An 8,080-nucleotide genomic window follows, 5' to 3' on the forward strand; every position below is an offset into this window, starting at 1 on the left:
ATGTAATACAAAAATTAAATACTTTTGTATTAATAAAAGCATTAAAACTTCATTCCTTTTCATTAAATATCTTTAGTAAAGGATAAGGGTAGAAATTCTATTTTGGGACTTCAAGGCTAAAAACATGCCAATGAATAATAATTAGATTTATACTTCAAAAGAGAAGTTATTTTAAGATCTTTCACTTCCATATAAGGAAGGATTAAACGATTTTCTATGAGTAATAAATAATTTGATGAGGCGTAAGAATACAGAAAAAGGCTATAGTGACTGGCCTCTTCACAACTTTTAATCATCCTATATAACGCAGGAGCAATGTTTTTGCTTGTGTTTTTTGTTGTTTATCATGCTTAAATAAAATCCGTCAGCTTAGACAGGACATGGGTCTCCCCCCCCATCTCCAGCTTGGAGAAGGCTAAGATGTATGCTTTCACCATCGCTACTAAATGAAAAAGATTATGCACAATATGGACTCGTTAATCATGAATTGTAAAAAATTTGTCTATTTAAAATTCCATATCTCAGAAACTATATGAATGATTTCGTTAAAACTTTACATTTTACCTTATAAAATTATATTCCTTAAAATGACGTAAAAAGTTATGTTCTGAGAAAATGTTTCTGACTATTACTAAATAAAATTATAAAAAAATATTAAATTATTAAAAAATTATTTTTTGCCTAAATTATTCTTGGATAAACAAATTTTATAATTGTACACAGAAAATTTTCGACTCTAAAAAGTTCCCAAGATCTGACAAAATTGTCAAAAAAATAATAAATAAATAAATCAAGAAATAAAATTAAGGGTCTACAAATTTTTGGACCACTGTCTTAACTGACCAAACTATTAGGATTATATTGCTTAGATTGCCCCCCCCCAATAGTTTTATGGTCAGAAATCCAAATCCGTTGAAAAAAAGGCATTTTTATTCAGAGAAAGTTCGTTTTTCCTTCCTGATTTCGTACTCGAGTCCCTTAGAATAGTCACAAAAGGTAGTTTGCTCACCAAATACCCGCGGTGGAACAAGGCCCAGAGTCTATTCCCCGCGCCAAACTCTTAAACGGTTCACCAAATACCATCAACCACTAGCAATTAAACCCGTTCTACACCTCTTCGCGGTTCGAGGGAGTAACATCTTTTGACGGCAAACGTAGACGGAGGGGACGGTGAACCGAAAACTGCAATTCTGTCTTAGTGTCTTTGGCGCAATACTGATTTTAGACTGTTGATCGAAAAGTTTAATTGATTTAATATGTCCGATAGTGAGGCGGAGGTAGAGGAACTGCATGAGATTTTTGAGGACTCTTTCGAGGATAGTCAAAAGGAGTGAGCGAATTCCAAAGCATTCATTTTTGAGAAGTTCAGTAGATTCATGAACACCAACACTGGCAAGAAAATTGGCCAAGTCGAAGCAGGACAGTTTTGGTCCATAGTTTTCGAACTAAGCGACATAGTTAATAGGCAAAATGAATTGCTTTCTTACACTAGGGGGTCCCATGACCAGACGGAAAAAGCACTGCAAGTTGCTTTAAAGGGCAAAAAGAAAAGAGCGCCAACGTACGGAGAGGTGATTGGGAAAGACGCCACATCTGGAGCCCCAGCAGTGAAAGCAGATTTCTGCATTATTATAAAGCCAAAGAACGAGAACGTCAAGGGTTATACCGTTCAGAAGGTTAAAGAGTACTTCGAACCTACGGACCTCATCGGGTTAAAGAGTATAAGAAAGACAAGAGACGGGGGTGCGCTCCTGAAAATGGAAAGGAAGAGCGACACAAAGTTTTAGAAGGATTTAAACGAACCCCGTTGAGCAAAGACCTGGAGTGCCAAGAAATTAAGAGATTTAAGCTACGAGCCATGATTTATGAAGTTGAGGAGACTTTGAGTGAAGAGGATCTGGTTTCCAGGTTAGAAGAGACTAATAGAGAGATTAATGAGAAAGAGGTGGAGGCTTTGTTCTCAATCAAATCTAAAAAAAGGCGTTCATTGGGTAGTTCGTCTTGACCCTAGTTTTTTCGGCAAAATTGTCAGAAAGGGCAGCGTCAGCCTCGGCTGGCACACCCACAAAGTCAAAGAATACCTCAGGCCCTTGCGCTGCAATAGGCTCGGACACTCAGCAAAGCATTGCCAGTACGAGGAAACATGCGTCAATTGCTGCTTGAGTGGGCACAGAAAGAGCGAATGCAAGGAAAAGAGTTCATGCATCAACTGCGTCGAGGCAAACTCGAAGTTTCGTTTAGGGCATAAAACCAACCACAGCGTCACGCATCAAGGCTGTTCCTCGAACCAATGGGCAAAGACCATGATTCAAAAACGAACGAGATACAGAACTTAAGCCACCTACTCCTCATTTGTAAGCCTTTGGGCATACTCCTGCGACTCATGTAATATCAATTTTTGAGCTTCGCTCATCATTTTGTATTTTTGAAATGTGTTTTAAATTGATTTTAGTAATTTAATGTTTTTAATAAAACATGGTTCTGGGACAGGAGGCCTTGTGGGCCTATTGGTCAGAGAGTGATTGGAGTTCCTGGTGGCCGCTCGACTGCTGTCGATCCAGGCTGGTGCCGAGACTCGAAGTCTCCGCTTCCACCCGGCCTCATCGTGCAGTGTGTTTCCCTTCCTTGCCTCCTTTGCCATCCGCCGCTACTTGTGGTGCTCCTTTTCGAGCGTTTCTCGGGGCCTTGTGCCTGAGAGTCCACCTTCTGCTTGGCCTCAAATACTTTGCGGGTTCTTTCGTAACGGCGAGACATCAAATTTCTCTGCGTATGGGCATATTTGCCTGGGTCGCTTTAATCCGCCTCCTTTTCTGATTTCGCAACTTAAAATATCGTCCGCACTAATTGATTAGTATATTTGAAGTCACTCCCCTCGAGCCATTAACTGCTATAACGTGAAGATTTGATCAGTAGATTATAAATTATTCAGATCACTATTATTACACAGAGCAAATTATTATATTATTATTATTATTTTTTGCGTGAGTAGCTGGAAGTAGAAAGGGGAGCTGATGATAATTTAGTATTAGGTAGGTGAACTGATTACAAAGTATTTGCGATGGCTCAGGGGATAGAGTGTTCCAATGAGGTGATCAGGGTTCGAATCTCACCAAAATTCCTCTTTTAATGTTGTCTAGTCAAGTAGATTTGATATTCCAAACAAAAATTTAAAATATTTTTTAAATTAATATAAATAGAATCGAAAATTTTTATTTATTTTTCTTACAATGAATATTGACATAAATAAAAATACAATTTCTGGGTTACAAGGATATCTCAGTTATGGCTAGAAGACGAAAATCTCTTTTTTAGAGACCTACTGCCATTGCTGTTCTTACTGTTTAAGGCTGTTTAATCAAATTTTTTTAATATTTTATTTTGATAAATAAATATAGTTAAGTCGCAATAACTCAAGGGATAGAGCTTTCGCCTTCCAATGAGGTGAGGCGAATCCCGGCGATGGCTGGTCGATACGAATTCCACATCCAGTTTGCACCAACCACAGTGCTGACGTGAAATATCCTCAGTGGTAGATGGATCTTGGGTTCGAGTTCCCTTGCCATCAGGCTAACCGTCGGAGGTTCTCGTGGTCTTCCTGTCCATGTAACGCAAATGCGGGTGAGTTCCATCAAAAAGTCCTCCACGAAGACAAATTTCTCCCAATACTTGATTCAGAAGTTCCCTTGTATTTTGATTGGGTTCAAATTTACAAGGCTACGGAGTTGAACATTGCGTTTGAAATAGAAAAATTGTGAATTTCAAACAATTGCGATTTTCAATTTTTTTCCCTACCATTCATTAGGTTTAGTACTATGCCCACTTCCTTCAATGGTATTTTTCTTTAAATTGCGAATTTCAAACAAAAGGGTAATTTTTTTCATAAGTTTGCACCAATAATTCTGAATATTTCAGTGTATACATTACGTATATTAAATTAATTTAGTGAGAGCGTTTTCCTACTTATTTATCCAACATTATTTTATCAATATAATAGTGACGCTTTTTAAATGTTTTTTTTTCCTACAAATCCTTTGATTGTACAATCCTACAATCCTTTGATCCCAACAAATTTTGAACCCATTCCAGAAGACAAGGGAACTCCTGGATCAAGTATTGGGAGAAATTTGCCTTCGCGGAGGACTTTTTGATGGAACTAACTCGCATTTGCGTTATATGGAGAGGGAGACCACGAGAACCTCCCATGGTTAGCCTGACGACAAGGGGACTTTAACCCATGATCCGTCTACCACTGAGGATATTTCACGTCAGCACTGTGGTCGGTGCAAGCCGGATGCGGATTCGTATCGACAAGCCATCGCTGGGATCGAACCCGGTTCACGAAGGCGAACGCTCTATCCCCTGAACCATCGCAGATCAATGTCGGATATTGTATTGTATAAAGCTGACCTTAAATATTTTATCTCACATAAACAACTTAGAATTTTCATAATTATGTAACAACTGTTTAACCATGAACTCGCACTTACAAAGTCCAATAGTTTCTGGAACAACATAGTTAAATATGACCGAGATATTTCCCGAATTGAAAACATTTTTCTATGTATGGATAACGAAAAAGAATGATATAAGCATAAGAAATTTCTGTTGATGATAGCGAAATGGCGCTGTTGCCATCAACTTTCAGTAACCGTTGTTGACCAAGCTCCAGTTGGAGAATCTCATAATAAAGGAAGAGTTCAAATTTCAATAATAAAACTTTTGTAACTTTTGATTCAAATTGATAATTTTTAACCACAATCATAAAGCAGTAACAGAACAGCGTATTCAAAATGCATAATAAATGAATCTCACCAAACTGGCACTTAACACATTCATAAGCTTCGGAGATCAATAATACAATGGGATCATAGTAGCAAAGGCATCCGACAACATGGGTTTAGTTATCTGAAAACCCAGACATACAGAAAAGTTGTTTCTAGTACTGGTCTTAAAAAAATCCATAAAATTAAGAAGTATTTTGAATGACACTTGATGAACTTACATCTAAAATTATCTTTTAATAATTAAAAAAAATTTTTTTTTCGCGTTAAGTTACTGGAATTGCATCTCAGAAAAATCTTCTCATTTACCATAATTCATAATACATTTCGAGTTTTAGCTGTTGAAGTTACCTCTCAAAAAAATCATGGCGTTTGCTATAAATTATTTATTAAATCTTTTAAGTGGTAGTTGGTGAAATTACCTTGCAAAAGAATTTTCCTAATACGATAAATCATCAATTTTTTGAGTAACAGCTGGTGGAGTTACCTTTCAAAAGAAATCTTTTAATACAAAATAAATCAATAAATTTTCTGACTGAAAGTTCGAGAAAATACTTCAAAAACATGTACCATAAATCTAAAAGTTTTCAAGTGGTATAGTTGAAGTTATCTCTCTCTAAAAAAATCTTATATAATCATAAATTATCACATTTTTTGAGTGATAGTTAGTGAAGTTACCTGTAAAGAAATCCTTTTTTATGACAAAAAAATTTCTAAGTGATAGTTGGTTAAGTGCCTCTTAACCCTTTGACTACGAATTTTAAAAAAATGATTTTTTTGTCCCGTTTATTATTCAAAAGGACAAAATAGGTTACAAATAAGGCAAATTTAGTATTTGGGATTTTTCTGACTAGCGGTTATCAATTTAGAGGCTGGGACATATATGTCCCGACAGTACTTAATGGTGGGATACATATGTCCATTAGTAATTTTTAAAGATTTGTTGGGACAAATGAGTCCCGTTAGTAGCCTAAGAGTTAAATCTTCTTTTATACCATAAATCATCAAGTGATAGTTGATGAAGTTACCTTGTTGGTGGCTAATTAAATTAAAGGTTAATCACAGCTTTCTTAAAACTTAGCCCCTGAGATATTCTGATACAAACCAGTAAAAAAATTAGGTACAATAAATTCTGCTCTGAATATTTGAAACTAATACCAAAATCGAGAGATAAAATTCATGTTTTCTCCTAACAGTCAGAAAGACCAATAAAAAAAGGACGATCTTACGACTATCAGAAATTATGTTTATGTAAATATGAAATTTTTTTTATATGTAGTCATGCATTTATTATCAAAACACTTAAAGTATAAATATACCTTTATAAAATGGTTCCTTTGATTGAAATAGTTATTAATATGGCATCAAATTATTGCAAATTTGCCTATTAACAAAAAATGCCTGAAAAAATCCTTGGATGTTAGCTTCTCGTTTTACTTGTAATTTGATACTTGGCAAAAACGATTTTAAAAGATAAGAAATAGAATTAAATAGATTATTTGTGTGGAAATTTACGGTTACGTACCGATGTTTGAGTTGTTTACACTGCATGCAATTAGTTAAACATAACTTTTTTTTATTAACACTTATCGATCTCAGAAGTGATTCAAGTTAATTTCTAACTAAGCATTAATAAATCTGTAATGGGGCTTTGTATATTTTTTTAAATTATTTAGATTAAATTTCGGAAGAGTTTTTGCCTAACTATTTAATCAGAATCTTTTATCAAAAAATAATAATGCTTTTTTGTCTTTTATTTAAAATCCTCATGATTTTCCAAAATGCTAATGAAAATTTTTAAAATGGCTCTCAATAAAATCATCTAGATGTCTAGTTAAAGTACAATTGGTAAGACATCTATTTTAAAAAAAATATTTGTCAGTCTTGATTAATGCAAATAGTTTGTTATTTATAAAGTACTTAACATTAATATCGTGACCTTGAAATGTTAAACTTTTTCCTTATTTCCCTTTATAGTATGAGTTATAGTATAACCGATAGATTTAAACAACATTTTTAACCCATTAAAAAAGTGCATTTTTATAAGCTAACAAACAAACATTGTTGATAATGTTTCGATTACAAGGAAGATTCATTTTTTTAATTAAAAAAATCAAAACTTACTGTGGTATCAGTCAAATGTAATCCTTACACAACAATAAAATACAGTTTTACAATTATTTTGCAAAATTGTAAACAATGACAGACTTCATTGTAATTTCGAATACTTAACTGTTATGTTATACTATATACTTAACTGTTATGTCAGTATACTCAACTGTTATAATACTTAACTGTTGTCAGACTTCCGAATTCATGAATTCGTCGCTGAAATTATTTCGATGAAAGTCGTTTTATTCCATGTATGTTTTCAATTATTTTAACTATTTTTATCTTTACAACATTTTTACTCGCAGTACATTCTTAAAAGAAATTAAATTTGAAGGGAAAACTACCGTGCAAACTAATTTTTGGCCATATATCAATCTACATACTGTTTCTGTTGAGCGAGACATTTTAACCTTGCATAGCGTATTTTGCAGACTTCAAATATTAGCAGACCTGGCTTAGCTTTTTCAAAACTACGTAACAACTGAAAAATCAAGATATGTTACTTACGACATTCATCTGTTTTGAGTCCCACATCGGATTGAGATCGTAGTGACACGGTTCCTTGTAGAACACACCTAAGCCAAACATCACTGGTAGCGGTCCTTGATAACTGAAAAGAAAGAAGTAAGCTAAAGAAAATACCGATTTTTGATTGCCAATTGGCGCTATTTGCCATCAACTTATAGTAATCGTTGGCGAAATTATTCCGACTCAATATTTTTAACAGATTCAAATTACTACATTTGTAGTTTTTGATTCAAATTGACATTTGTTATTCATATTCCGTACATGCCAAACAGCAAGTCATAGCTCCCCTCACTTTTTGAACTGTTACTGAAATAACTACTGATTTTAAGCGTAATTTGGATAATTAGTCAATATCATTGTAAATTAAATTTGTCAAATCAAAAATGAATTTGTAAAGTTTTCCTATCACTTTATTTATCTGAAAAAATATCTTCCGCCTATAGAGGAAGAAGTTAGCAAGTATGATTCATGAGTTAGTGCCTGAACACTGTACCCAAGCATTCTAAATTTTTTCAAAAGTACCTCATGAACTGGTACGTAAATAAATCTCTTGATTTTCAGTATAAGGTGGTCTGATGTTTCAGATGTTTTTATTTATTTATTTAGAATAATATACTATTTTTATAACTGCTCTAAGTTTGCAACTAGTATTAGTTATG

At 34.1% G+C, this 8,080-nt stretch overlaps 1 protein-coding gene across 3 annotated transcripts in view; it reads right to left on the minus strand.

Moving 5' to 3' along the window:
• Positions 1-7,476, minus strand: part of LOC107445290 (Sno oncogene) — a gene marked incomplete at its 3' end in the record, with an annotated part of 238,655 nt that extends 231,179 nt beyond the window's left edge. Inside the window, 1 exon segment of one of the 3 annotated variants that reach the window (XM_071177940.1) lies at positions 7,401-7,476. 3 annotated transcript variants of the gene reach the window in all.
• Between the last annotated feature and the right edge of the window lie 604 nt (positions 7,477-8,080).

This window comes from Parasteatoda tepidariorum, chromosome 2 (assembly GCF_043381705.1).
Source record: "Parasteatoda tepidariorum isolate YZ-2023 chromosome 2, CAS_Ptep_4.0, whole genome shotgun sequence".
In the NCBI taxonomy this organism is placed as follows: domain Eukaryota; kingdom Metazoa; phylum Arthropoda; class Arachnida; order Araneae; family Theridiidae; genus Parasteatoda; species Parasteatoda tepidariorum.